This window comes from Bos mutus, chromosome 12 (genome assembly GCF_027580195.1).
Source record: "Bos mutus isolate GX-2022 chromosome 12, NWIPB_WYAK_1.1, whole genome shotgun sequence".
Lineage (NCBI taxonomy): Eukaryota > Metazoa > Chordata > Mammalia > Artiodactyla > Bovidae > Bos > Bos mutus.
The window spans coordinates 15,780,445-15,795,311 of NC_091628.1; positions in this window are offsets into that span (position 1 = coordinate 15,780,445).

The window sequence follows — 14,867 nt, forward strand, 5'->3', positions numbered from 1 at the left end:
TGCAGATACAACATAAAGTTGGACCTCTTTATGTGCGATTTGAATCCCTTGACTCTTTATGTGTGATTTGAATCCCTTGAGGGAATGCAGGAAATGCAGGACAGTTCTTAGAGAGCCAGTGATGTAGGGGAAGAATCAAGTGGACACCAAGGTGGACTGAAAAAGTCAGGGGAGGATAAGGGAAGTTGTGAAGACGCCGCTGGGTTTCTAGTCAGGTGACCGAGAGAGAGAGGTTAGAAACTCGGGAATGGAAGGTTCAATGACCGTGCTCCTGTGCAGGTAGAAAAAGCGGGTCAGCATCGATGTTGGGTAAAAGCGAGGTGTGAGATGCTGAGTGGATTTCTCTGTGTAGGGCTCAGGAATTTCCCAGAAATCCACGAGCCACCCACCCACGACACCAACTGTGGCAGAGAGTTTGAATAAAACAAGAGGCAGCTGCGTTTGGCAATAGAGGTAGTTTGTGATGAGAGCAAGCTGAGATAGTACAGTAGTGAGGGATGAAGCCAGAACACACAGAAAGGATGACATTAGTGGTTAAAGAAGTAGCAGCTGCAGGTTTTAAGAACTGTTGCGACGAGTGGAGAGTGGGAAAGTAGCTTGGATACAGAATGTATGTGTTGTGTGTATGGAGTTTAGAAATGGGTGGGGAAAGAGAGATAGGGATAAATAAGGTGACTTACTATTGATTTGGCATGTGTCATATTTAGCATGTGGAGAATTATACCCTAGCCAACATTTTATAAAATTTGTTGGATTAATAAAATACAATATCAAAGCTTTTTTTCCCTTAAGAAATTTCAAAGGCATCTGGCCCAGTGTTTCTGGTGCATATCATTGCCACTTTATCACTGTCAGTTAAATCTAGGCATTGACTGGCTTTCCAGTAAAACAGAGGTACCTGGTTAAAGAACACATTGGCAATTCAATTATGGTTTTCTAATGACCAGGCCAAGTGCTACCCTGGTGGCTCAGCAGTAAAGAACCTGCCTGCCAATGCAGGAAGCTTGGGTTCAGTCCCTGGGTCAGGAAGATCCCCTGGAGAAGGAATTGGCAACCTACTCCGGTATTCTTGCCTGGAAATTTCCATGGACAGAGGAGCCAGGTGGGCTACAGTCCATGGGATGGCACGGAGTTGGACATGACTTAGTGACTAAACAACAATAGCAAATGACCAGGCCAAGGCACCTCCTGGAATTGGTAGGAGATCTGTTGGGCTAAGGCTCCTTAAGGAGGCAGATCACAGGTAATTTTCCATTTGGACATGGACCAAAAAGAAAAAAAAGTGATTTTTTTTTTAAAGGTCATTTGCCTTGTACAAGGAAAAATGCCAGTGTAGGTTTTAGTCATTTGATTAGAATATGTAGAGGCTGATCTTTGAGTTCAGTGAGCCCCTCGGTAGGAAAATTCTTATAACTCCCTTTGACATCTCTGACTTACTGGGCTGATTCCCTGGCTTTTCTCCCAATGGTTCCTATTCACCCAATTGTTTCCTACAACTGAATCAAGCTGTCTTTTTGACAGTAAACTCCAGGATGAGGCGAGTTTTCAAATTTGGTATCTTCTTCCCTAATGTGCTTTTCTTTGATTCCGAGCGTGGCTGGAACAGCAGTGGCTGGTTTATAATTCCCAGGCAGGGACTGAGACGGTCTTGGGAGCTGCCGTGTGAGAACGCTGTCTCCCTTTGTACAAAGATGGCTTAGATTTCTTCACAGCTTCTTTTCCCGCGGCAGCTCAGAAAGTGTAAATGGGGTGGGGGATGGGGCGTGTGTCGAATGGAAAGGTTTTGTAATTTCAAGGCAACCTAACAAAACAGATCCTTCAGAATGTGGCAAGCTAGTCCCGGGCACAAGAATTGCCTCCTCTTCCTGCGTCTGTAGCCTTTTGCATTACCCTGTCACTAGCAGAAAATAGGATTTCTCACCTACAGATGGAGAAGAGAGACGAGGCTAGCCAGAACATTAGGTAGAAATTACTTGTCAAGTTTGATCAATTCAGAGAAAATCCAAATCCCCTTTGAAAACGCACAGTTGATATTCGAAGATGAGCAGGGGATGTCCTTATAGATCCATTGTTTGGCTAAATTGTCTGCATATGCAGCATGTTTGCTAAATGAATGATGCATTTGCATCTAAATGGTCCATAAGTAATTTGATTCTGCTCCAGACAGGGTAATAAACAAGCCCCCTCCCCACTGTTGGCCTTGTGAGCCGGGTGTGTGCCTGGACTCCTGTCTTATTGCTTGGATTGTGCTATTATTTGACAAGGCACCGGGGAAGAAGTACATGAATCTATTATGGGGAACCAATCTCCATTATGCGCTGAGATTTGAGGGAACGGGCAGAGAAATCTTTCATAATGTACAGCTTTTGGCCTCCGGCTCTCTGAGCAAAAATTAGGAAAAAAAAAATCAAAGTTGCTGCCACTGTAGCAAATCCTCTCTGAGCGCTGGGGACAGTGAGGCGTTAATTACCATCTGCATGCTGCTTTTTTATGAGAGCGTTAAGTACCCGTGCCTCCTGTCCAGCACCTGAGTGAGTATTTATAGCTCACATGCAAACGTGGGATCCATGATCTGCATTTGAGTTGGGATACTCTGAGGACATTAGCTACTAAGTGGACACAGCCAGGTATTCAGATCACAAGCTTTCCCTCTGTGTCCAAACTGATGAGTTCCAGCTCTTAATATGGAAGGCAGGGGGCTTAACGCCAGTTGCCAGTTTCCGTCTTGCAGTTATGTCATGCCTGTTATGTCAAAACCATGACTCTTTATGGCCTCTTTTCATGAGATTTGTGACGTTCCATTCTTTTAAAGGCTCCAAGGGGATAGTACACCTTGATTTAAGAAAGCTCAGTATATTAATCCAGCTTCACTGGAGAGAAATATAGGAGGATGGTTATTCACTTTGCAGAAGGATCTACAATGGAATTCTTTAAGTTGTAAATATTATATGGGGTGCTTAGCTTGTGATTTAGTTCATCATTTCAGGAAGAGGTCTACTGGCACAATGCACTCTACTTCTGGGATTTTGGTGTTTCTTACTTAAGATGATTCACCCCTTGCTTCCCAGCCCACAGCAGCATCGGAACAAGCCAGAACTCAGGAGATCATCCTAGCGGTAGCTGCTTTGAATCCACAGGTTTGATCCTAGAACTCTAAGCCTCTCATCCTTTATGGTGACAGGTCATATAAGTTGGCTCATGTAGTACAGATTCTAATTGCTTTTAGTTTGCTTTGTGGAGCTAGAGATTCTGAAAGCTAAGACCAATTCTGCCCAGTTTCCCTGGCGTTAAGACCTTCTCCTATGATTTAGGAATTAGATCTCCTGGCAAGTACAGTAGTAGGGATGTCTGACCCTAGTAGGGGAGGAAAATACTGTCCCACTACCATCACTGACTCAATGGATGTGAGTTTGAGCAAACTCTAGGAGATGGTGAAGGACAGGGAAGCCTGGTGTGCTGCAGTCCACAGGGTTGCAAAGAGTCGGAAACAACTTAGCAACTCAAGAACTACTGAGTTCTTGGCTTCTGAGTTCTTGGCTAAGACTCCTGTAATAAAACACAGATGCACACAAGAAACAAACAGGAGTTTATTAACATGTCTACCTCATGTATATGTGAGAGACACCTGGGGAAAATGAGTAACTCAAAGAAGTGGCTTAGAATTCAGGCTTGGACTTCCCTGCTAATCCAGCAGTTAAGAATCTGCCTGCCAATGCAGGGACATGGGTTCAATCCCTGGTCCGGGAAGATTCCGCATGCTGTGGGGGCAACTGAGCCCATGCGCTGCAACTCCCGAAGCCCTCAAGCCCCAAAGCCCATGCTCCACGACAAGAGTGGCCCACGCACTGCAACTAGAGAGGAGCCCCTGTTCGCCGCAACTAGAGAAAGCCCGTGTGGCAATGAAGACCCAACATAGCCAAAAATTAATTAATTAATTAAAAAAAGAATTCAGGCTTAAATATCATCTTAACAAGGACAGGAGAGGAGGATGAAGTCCTCCTGTTAATGGGAGGAAAAATTGACTTCCAGGAAAGTTGAATGGACCCTTAGAAGAACAGATAGGAGAGATGATAGTTTGTGAGGAAGTTTGTCTGAGTGAGGTAGTGACTTCTCTTCTCTCCTGTGATACAGTCCATCTTCCCTGGTTGGTGAAATTCCTAGGGAGATGGTTTATGACAGTGGACTTCCTTCTGGAAAATCTCTTTAGGTAGATATGGGGCGTTCAGAAAAAGCCTTCTCCGTGTATTTGCTATTTTCCAAGTGCCTAGGGCTCAATATAATCAATATGTCAAAGTGGCATGTTTTGGGGTGCTGCGTCCTGAACTCCCACAGTCACGTTTTGGGGAGCCATATTCTGCTACCCTGGAGGCAGCCATGGCCAAGTCTCTGACCCCAGCATCCAGCGTCCTGGTATCAAGGTGTTGAGAAGCAGAAGTCGACACAGTGGTATTTCTGCCAGAAGAATTTGGTGCTATATATAGCTAGGTAGTTTTCGTTGTCTGCTCTGTCCCCGACTCTATGACTCTCTGGCCCTCCTGTGAACTACCTCATATATTTTCTGCTTAAACTAGCTACAGCAGATTTATTGGCCACAACCAGAAAGCTTTACTGACACACTCCCCGATTCCTGTGTGTCCTGGGTGGTTCGCACTCTGGGCTATGGTGCACTGCTCAGCTCCAGAGGACACCATTCACATGGGCTGAACCCTTTCCCTCATGAACTGCTCTGGTCTTGCAAGCCTCTCATCGGTGTCTCAGCTCTGCTGCTCCTGCTGCCTTAGTTTGGGCCTCACTCCACGGCTTGTACTGTAGCCACCCAAGCATGAAGGGAAAATTTTCTACAGAGATGACAACTCTATCAGCTCTCATGACATTCTCCAAGGGATTAAAACTCTTTAAGGCTATAGTTTCTTCTGTCCAGACACTTAGGACAAAATATTCCAGGGGCTGGGTGCATTAATCATGAGTTTTATTTTCAATATTTTATGATGTTTTGACATGTTGGGGACTTGAGGACCCCAGAGAGGGACAGCCCCTCTGAAGGTTAGATGAGTCATTCCTCAAGAGAGTAGACAACGTCCCTGAGAGCATGCCTTTGATGTGTAAATCAACCAATCCTGAATCCACAATACTTTGGCCACCTGATGTGAAGAGCTGACTCATTGGACTAGACACTGGGAAAGATTTAGGGCAGGAGGAGAGGGGGCAGCAGAGGATGAGATGGTTGGATGGCATCACTGACTCGATGGACATGAGTTTGAGCAAACTCTGGGAGATGGTGAAGGACAGGGAGGCCTGGCGTGCTGCAGTCCATGGGGCCGCAGAGAGTCCAACATGACTGAGCGACTGAACAACAACAACCTTCCTCCTTTTATCAGGCACCTGCCCTAAATCACCTCAGGGGGCAATAACCTTGAGGAGGCCACTGAGATTCAAATACCCAATCCTCAACCCGCTCAGCTGCGTCCTCCGCCTCACCCAGCCCTTCTCAGGAAAAGCACAACAGTGGCTTTTGCCATGTTGCTTCACCCTCATTCCTGTCTCCTGTCTGCCCTGATGTTTCCTTGTGTGGCTCTGGGTAGCACGGGGACCCCCCCTCCTCTTGGAAATTTTTACATAATAAACTTTTCACTCACAGGTATTTGTCCCTGTGTCTACATCTTATCATATCTGATTAAAACAAATCCTGGCCAATTGAAAACACTGGGAAAGAAACTATTTGAGCAGTGCTACATAGTATCACAGGCTTCCCAAGTGGCTCAGCGGGAAGGACTCCATCTGCAATCAGGAGAGGCGAGAGTGCGTGACTGAACGTCGCTCGGTCGTGTCCGACGCTTTGCGACACCATGGACTGTACAGTCCATGGAATTCTCCAGGCCAGAAGACTGGCGTGGGTAGCCTTTCCCTTCTCCAGGGGATCTTCCCAACCCAGGGATCGAACCTGGGTCTCCTGCATTGCAGGCGGATTCTTTACCAACTGAGCTATCAGGGAAGCTGAGATGAAAGAGACACGGGTGCGATTCCTGGGTCTGGAAGGTCCCTTGGAGGAGGAAATGGCAACCCACTTCAGTGTTTTTGCCTGGAAAATTCCATAGAGAGAGGAGCCTGGTGGGCTACAGTCCATAGCGTTGCAAAGAGTATGACATGACTGAGCCTACACGCACAGTATCATATTCCAAAGTCTTTATTTCTTATGATGAACTGGACTCCTCAAGACAGAACCCTTGTATTTTGATTGTCTTCTGTCTCAGCGAAGTTACATGAAGGATTCCCCATCAGTGCATTCCCTCTCATTGTTGAGTCACTGACCATCAGACGCGAAGTCTCCCTTATCGTTTATTTCAGAGAACCTAAGAACTAACATGAGTAAGGCTCTCTGTGACCTTCTAGAATCTCTAGCTCTTCTAGAATTTTGGAGGTGAATGTGTAGATTAAGACTCTAATAGGATTGCACATCTGGAAGAAAGCTCAAAACACCTGTAGAATTTATAGTTACTCTACCAAGTCTCTAAACAATTACAGAATCTTAGAGTGATAAAGGAACCTAGGAATTACCTAGATTCCTCCTCTGTGACTCTCTTCATCATTCAGTGCTTGCTTATTTATTTTTCGACTGCACTGGGTTTTCACTGTGGCATGCGGGCTCCTGGTGATACACAGACTCACTAGTTGTGGCTCACAGGCTTAGTTGCCCCACGGCATGGGGATCTTAGTTCCCCATAGGGATCGAACCCATGTCCCCTGCGTTGGAAGGTAGATTCTTAATCACTGACCACCAAGGAAGTCCCTATTCAGTGATTCTTCATCAAACCCTCTTCCTGTTGAATGAATCCCTTCTGCCATTTCTGATGGTCAGTGACCCATCCATTTGATCATCCCATTGCATGTGTGTTTAAGTGAATTGTTGTGTATTCTAGTGCCGAAGTTGATGAACTACAGCCCGTCGGACAAATCCAGTCTGCTGCCTGTTTTGTAAATCGAGTTTTATTGGAGGACAGCCATGCTCATTCATTCAGGTGAGGTCTAAGGCAGCTTTCACACCACAACGGCAGAACTAAATAGTTGCCCGAGAGAGCATATGGTCTGCAAAATCTCTAGTATTTACTATCTGGCTCTTGTCCTAGCAGATAGAATGGGCTGGAATCTTGGACATTATTTACAAGTTCTGCAGGGACAATGCCAAGTTATTTCTCCATGAAGCATTTTTTAATCATAATAGCTTCCATCAAGTTCCTCCTCAAACCATGTCAGTTAAAGTCTTCATCATTTCGTTAGCTCTTTATTCTTCAAGGCTGTTGCGAGAGGATGGCCCATGAATTGCTCATGTTTCTATATGTCTAGGCATGAAGAGCCAATTTGCTCTAGAATTGTCTTTTGAGGAATGTTAATGTAAATGTGGAGACAATGACTCCTTCTAGAACAAATTTATTTATGTTCCTGGGTAGTAAAAGTAGAAGCATTCCCTCCTTAGAGAGATTTGCTTATATTCCAGGGTAATAAGGGTTCCCTGGTAGCTCAAATAGTAAAGAATCTTTCTGCAATGTGGGAGACTCAGGTTCAATCCCTGGATTGGAAAGATCCCCTGGAGAAGGGAATTTCAATCCACTCCAGTATTCTTGCCTGGAGAATCCCATAGACAGAGGTGCCTGGCTGGGGGCTACAGTCCTTAGGCTTGCAAAGAGCTGGACATGACTGAAACACACAGGGTAATAAAAAAATAATCTCTCCAGAAAGGAAGATGGGCAGACTTCCTAGCAACCCTACCTAAGATCAGAGTCTCCTAATCTCAGGGTCCCTCTCCCTAATGCTCCCCAACTCTGTGCTCAGGTAGCACCTGTTCATCGTCCTATTGGAACTGGGGCTCAGGAAACCTAGACTCAAATATTATTCTTGCTGTAAATAATAAATTGTCTAGGGACTTCCCTGGTGGTCCAGTGGTTAGGAATCTGCCTTCCAATGATAGGGACACAGGTTTGATCCCTCTTCAGAGAACTAAGCTCCCACCTGCCTTGGGGCAACTAAGTCAGTGCACCACAGCTAGAGAGAAGATCCCACGCACTGCAACGTAAGATCCCACACGTGGCAACCAAGACCCGATGCAGCCAAAGAAAAATGTCCCAGTCCATCTGGGCTCATTGTCTTCTTCTGACCAGAATTATGGATGCATGTCATCTAAACCAACCAAATGCCACTGGGCTGCTGCTTAGAAACTGCTGGGCCATTAGACAGTTGCTTGATGCACATGTAAATGTATTTATTTTGTCTCGTTGAGTTCACTACGAGGTTCCTGAGGGCAGGGACCAAACTGTTCTTACCTTTGTATCCTCCAGTAAGCCCAACACATGTAAATACTACTGTTTTGTTGCGCTTGCTGTAGGCTTTCATACATCCTGTCCTGAAGTGCTCTTCTTGATGGCTGCCTGAAGATGTGGGACTGTTTCTAAATTGCCATGGTTTCCGTGTGCCCAGTTGCCTCAAGACTCTGGGCTCTCAAGACACCCCAGGCTTTGTTAAACAATGGAGGTGAGTTCCAGTCCCATCAGTGCCCACGCAGAGGGCAGCCCACCGTGAATGCAAGAGCAGAGTCTAGGGAAGAGCCCCACCAGCCCTGCAGCCAGAGAGCTGGCCATACGCATGGCTCCCCAGATTAGGAGCAGAATAAGCAAAGGGCGACACTGCCAATGAGGGCTTGCTCTGGCTGGTAACCCGCACCCACAATAGGACAAACGCACTTTATGGACTTGTTCCTCTTAGGTTTGCCAGATTTAGCAAATACCCTAATACTTTGATTTTACTAAGTGGTCCTACTCTCTGCACTCTCCCCTCTAGAGCCCATTCCCCAACTGAGCCTTGCCCTCGGAGTGTGGCCACATCACTAAAGCAGACCCAGTGATAATGGTTTTCCTGATTCTTATTTTTCACAGAGCCTTGCACCTGGGCTGGTGAAGATGTAGATCTGAATGTTTAGAGGGTGGACCTAGACTTCCAGGAGACCTTCCCTGAGTTTTGCTGGCTGCCTTGATCTTCTGTCATTGTTTGCAGGAAGCAGGATCACCAGGTAGGTGGTGGGCTTGGCTTTTGAATGATCTGGAAGCGTTTCCATTGCAGGAAGGGGGACCCCTTCCAGGGCCTGAGGGTGGGATCAAACACTCAGAAATGAATGATCAGAGGAGACACATGTGCTGACAAAGCAAAAGACTTTATTGGGAAGGGGCGCCCCGGTGGAGAGCAGCAGGGCAAGGGAATCCAGCTGTCACATGGCTCACAGTCTTGGGCTTTATGGTAATGCAGTTGGCTTCCGGGTCGTCTCTGGCCAATCATTTTGCTTATTGCCCATGTGTGGTCTGAATCAGAGTCCTTCTCAGCCAAGGTGGATTCCAGTGTGTGAGTTTCTGGGAGGTTGGTAGGATGTACCATCTCCTCCCTTCTCCTTTCGACCCTCTCCAGTTCTCTGGTGAGTTTTGGCTGTAGCATCGCATTCTTTATCGGGACCTCCTGTTGTGAGACAACTCAGGCAAGCAGTTTATTTTCATGCCCAGCCAAGGCGGCCAGTTTCACTCAACAGTTCTCTAACATTTCAATGTATTGAGGTGCTTGATTTCCTGTTGATTGTGTTTTGTTTTTTAAATCTGTAATTGCCAGGATTATAGAAATCAAGAAATGTCTATCTCTGTGTGTTAACAAAAGTTGATACAGAACCTAGGAAGAGGCAGAGAGAGGGGAAGATGGAATTACCTCCTGGATGGGTGATAATCCACGTCCCCAGCTTTGATCCTTAATAGATGCTTTTTCCATGGGCCCCCTTGCAGAGGGTGTACAGAGTATACCTTGTCTACCTCTAGGCTAATAAGAAACTAGTTCAGTGATTTCCTTTCCTCTCGCCCCATAGGCAAGACTTATGTGGGGCTTAGCTCTGAGCCGCTGCTGAAAGTGGCCTGATAATTCACATCCCCCACGGACGGCCCTGGAACAGTGACACCTGCTCATGCGTCCTGGGGGAGATTTGCAGGATAAATAAATGACTCCCTGGGGATTTGAGAGGTAACTCCCTGTCAGGGCTAGGGGCAGAGATTTAAATATGAATTACCATCCCAGCCTGGCAGGGGTTTATAGGATGAGCCGCTTATGTGCTCATGGGGAAGATTTACACAGTCCCTTCATCGGCACCAGGCTGCCAGAGTTGTGACCACGTGGCACTCGGCACTGGGGGCCCTTCCATGCTGGCTTCCGTCTGCCAGCCCCGGCCACGGCTCCAGCATCACGGCTGGTGACCTCCAGTGTCCTGCCTGCCCAGCTCTCTTCTCTCCCTCCTCTGTGCCTGTCACCCACCACCTCTGCCTCCAAGGGACAGGAGAACAGAGTTCCCTCCTCTGTTGCTCTAGGGAACCCCCGCCTGACTCCTCTCCTCTCTGAACTCTGTTAGTTTCCTGCTCCCCCATCCGAATGTAACCGGTCCCTTCCCGTCAGCTTCTTTCCTGCCTTCCTCCCTCTCGAGGAAGGACCGGCTTGCTTCTTCAGGAGGTTTTATCTGCGCCTTTGTTTTCTGTGGCCCCTGTTACCACCAGTGTGCTCAGCTCTGGATTTGAGAATCCAATCATTGGTCACATAACCCTTGCAGAATCCTGGGGGAAAGAGTGTTAAAATCAGAATCTTGGGTTCCACTCTGAGTCTCCTGAATGAGAATCTCTGGTTTCTGGATCTCAGAAATCAAGTTCTGTTGATCACTCTTTATGTACATACACACGCACACACACACACACACATATACACTTAATTTACTTATTTTTGACTCTGTCAGGTCTTCATTGCTGCTCAGGCTTTTCTCTAGTTGCAGCGATCGGGGGCTTCTCTCTAGTTGCGGTTCATGGGCTTATCATTGCTGTGGCTTCTCTTTTGTGGAGCATGGGCTCCAGGCGTGAAAGTTTCGGTAATTGTGGCACACTGGCTTAGTTGTTCGGCAGCATGTGGGAGCTTCACAGACCAGAGATCAAAACCGTGTTCTGTGCTGGCCAGGCGGAATCTATACCACCAAGGAAGCCCTGATGATCATTCTTAAGCACATTCTTAAGCACACTGAAGTTTGGGAAATAAAGCTCTGCATCCCAGGGAGGGTTCTGGGCTGGACCTCCCTCCCTGGCTGAATTTCTCGACGGGTGAGTGTCCCCCTTCTTTCAGTGGAGTCTCTCTCTGGCACTCAGCAGCCTTACTGCACGTCTTTAGCGTATTTTGAGGGCAATGGAAAGTATTTGGGACACCACAGGGTGCAGAACTGTTCCAAGAGAGGCCATGGCCTGACAACTAACTTGGTTCATGAATATTCATGCTGGTCCTGTGGTCAGTTTTGATCACTCAGCTCAATTCAAGGCACTCTCTATAAGCCTCTGTGAGAGCAGGAAGTAGGTTCTGGGAAGAAGGACATAAGGAAGAAGATGGAGGTTAAGATGAATTGACAGGCAATAGGATTAAAATTCTTGCTCAATCCTGATCTTGCGAGTAACTAACAGTGGCCTGAAATTAAAGAATTAAACCATGAAGGCTCCCTTGACAACTGATCTGATAGGCCCAGAAGTAAATTTCAGGGACCCTGCTGTCAGACAGAGGCAGGGAAGATCTCAGATAAGGGGTGCTGGTAGCAAGGGGGTGGGCAGTGATGGCCATCGGGGAAGGCTGTGGTCCCTCTTCTCAAGGCAGCACCAGAGGCTGAAATAGTCCTGGGGGCACATTAGTTGCCAGGGCTTTTATTCACCTTCAGAAATACTTTCCTCCTTGCATCCAACTATGACTTTGAAATGGAGGCAGAAAAATGAAACAGGGAGAAAGATAATGAAACATAGGTCAAATGTGGCAGCTGGTGAATTTCTGATAATTGCACTTTCCCGTATAGCATTTCATTTCTATTCCCTGAAGTCGCACAGAACCCTGTGGGGAGGAAAAAACTCCAGCAACAAACAATAACAACAAGCAACTCTGAAGGGTTCAAGGAAACAATATCAAATGCAATTTAATGACATTTTTCATGGGAGACAGGGTAGAGATAAAGTGATATTCTAAGCCTGCTTCTTCTAACATCATAAGAAAGCCTAGAAAATAACATAAACATCAATTTAAGTCAAGTAAAATGATCCTTGATTTCCTTTCTGTCTCTCTCATCTCAGTACCCCAAAAAGAGGTTAAAAAGGGGAGAGGAATATTTATAGTATAGTATTCTATATACTATACTATATTAGAAAAGGCAAACTCTAAGCCATGTAGGTAACCTATGTAGTAATCTGATTTGGGGGGAAAAATAAATGCTTATCTACAACAGATTGTTTGGGTCTTGTAACAGTGAAGTTTTTCTTGGCTGGCTGTTCTCCAGGTTAACACAATAGAGAGCTCAGCAATTCTTAAGGAAATCTTCAGAACAAATCATCTGAAGGTCTAACAATCTACTGGGAGACTCTGCTCTGGATGCTATTTGTAGCTGAACTTTAATCAAAGCGTAATTCTTTGATGTCGCAACCATGATCCCTTCCCCTTCCACCAGAAACTGCATCCAAGTGGAAGCTTCAACAAGCCTCACTTCTTTCCCTTACACTGAAGCCACTGGGATCAGAGTCACTGATTCACTGTTGGCCTTGGAGATTCTGCCTCTTACCAGGTACTCAGCCTGGAGTTTCTCTGTGACTTTTATCCTTGTGGGAACCAGGCCTTAATGTGAAAAGTGTGCTGGCCTGGGTGAATGGGGTCCTTGTTGGGTTGCAGTGAAGTAGCCAGATTAAGCTAGATTAGCGCTGGGCTACTTTCTTCGTGTAACATCCCCTGACCTGTTCCCTCTCAGTCCCTCAGCTTCGTGGATGAGGGTCCTGTTTTTGCATTCACACATGTTATGCCATGTTATAGTCACTGCCCACTATTGGATATTTCCAGTCTCTTGTTGCAAAGTGAAATATTTCTTTAGGGTTTGGTCTACATGTGGAGTGAGACAGATGACCAATGAGAACAAGTAACGAGAAGCTGTACTTTTGTAGAGTTTGGTCTTCTCTTTTGGACAGGAATTGCCAACAGGCTGGTTTTGTGAGGCATAATTTTTCCATGAAAGTCATCAGATAGAACTTTCCACACTAACTACAATAGGGAAGGATCTGGAATAGGGAAAGGAATGCCCTGGAAGCTGCTTTAAAGCCTCAGACTCCCTTCTCCAAAACAATTTGCGCCTTCCCAATAATTTGCTATTTGGCTGGCTTGGCTGTCATTTCTGTCCTGTCACTGTGGCCACTGGGATCTTATTTCTCCTTCCAAAATCCCCTTTCCCCATCCTGATGTATGCATCAGAACTGTCCATGCAGTGATAATGCTAGTAAATGTTTAATGATTAGTTCTTCAAATGGGAAACACCTTGGCTTATCGCACTGCCAATTTCCATGGTGTAAACGCTGCCACCACGGCCAGTTTCAAGCTGTTCCCGTGAGATCACCAAACATGGGGATGGTAGCACAGCATTATATAGAATGTTCACCATACGTATGTGATCAAGGTAAACAATCTCAAGAGCATGGAAAATAAGAGTAGTGAAATAATTAGGAAGTGATGAGTTTCGAGTATTTATTACTCTTGTTTTAATAGAACTTAACTGTAAATTTATATAATTTAATTTTTAATCATGGCTATGGTTAACAGTTTGTAAAATTCCTAAAAAATTTAACAACTGTTACACAAGCCAGCTCTAACATACCACTCTGTCTTGGTCTGGGAAAAGATGGAGTAAAGGGAGAGATGAAAGGGTGTATTTAATACTAAAGTACTAAAAGGCCTCCATGCCATTCAGACTTTATGCATGGCCCTTCTGAGCCACGGGTCCATAAATTCCTAGAAATGACATAGTTGGTATTGGTCCGAAGCCGGGACTTTGGAGCAAGACACACTGAATTCCAGTCTCTGCTGTACCATTTGCTAGCTCTGTGACCTTAAACAGTGTCTAACCCCTCTTTGCTTAGGTTTCTCATGGGTGAAATAATAGTACCTGCTTTATAAGGTTGTGCGTGTCCGTGCTAAGTCGCTTCAGTCATGTCTGACCCTTTGCGACCCTACGGACTGTAGCACGCTAGGCTCCTCTGTCCATGGGTTTCTCCAGACAAGAATACTGGAGTGGGCTGCCATTTCCTTCTCCAGGGGATCTTCCTGACCTAGGGATTAAACTGGCATCTCTTACATCTTCTGCATTGGCAGGCGGGTTCTTTACCATAGTGCCACCTGGGAAGCCCTCATACAGTTGTAATGGAGATTAAATAAGGCAATATGCTCAAAGTACTTAGCCCACTAAGTTACATAATAAACCCTCAATAAGTGGTAGCCATGAGTACCATTGTGATTAACCTGATCAATTTCTAAAAGATCCACAGTCTCCACAGGTGGTGATGGGATCTACCCTAGATGCAAGTTCATGCAGAGAAGGATAATTAAGGCAATCTTCTTCCTTGCATGGTCTGATTCCATTGTACACGGACCTTTTATGTAAGCTCAGCCTCTAGGCTGGGATGTCCTTCTCACCACACTTCCTGCTTGAAGATCACATGCTGGTAACTCATTTCTTGCTGTGAAGGGCTGCTGTCTTCCTAGGCCTACTTTAAAATGCAAATAAAACTGGTCCCCCACATCTGTGGTTTCTGACTTGACTGTACTGAGCCTTTTTATATGAGGGACTTGAGCATCCATTGATTTTGATATCTGGAGGTTGGTGGCGGGTGGGGGGCTTATCCTGACACAGACCCCTGAAGATATAGAGGGCTGACTGTACTGTTTAGAAAGTGGGTAATAAGTTTGCACCTAGATGTGCGAGTGGCAGTCAGATCCCAGGGCTCTACATTGAGCTGCCTCCTGGGAATCTA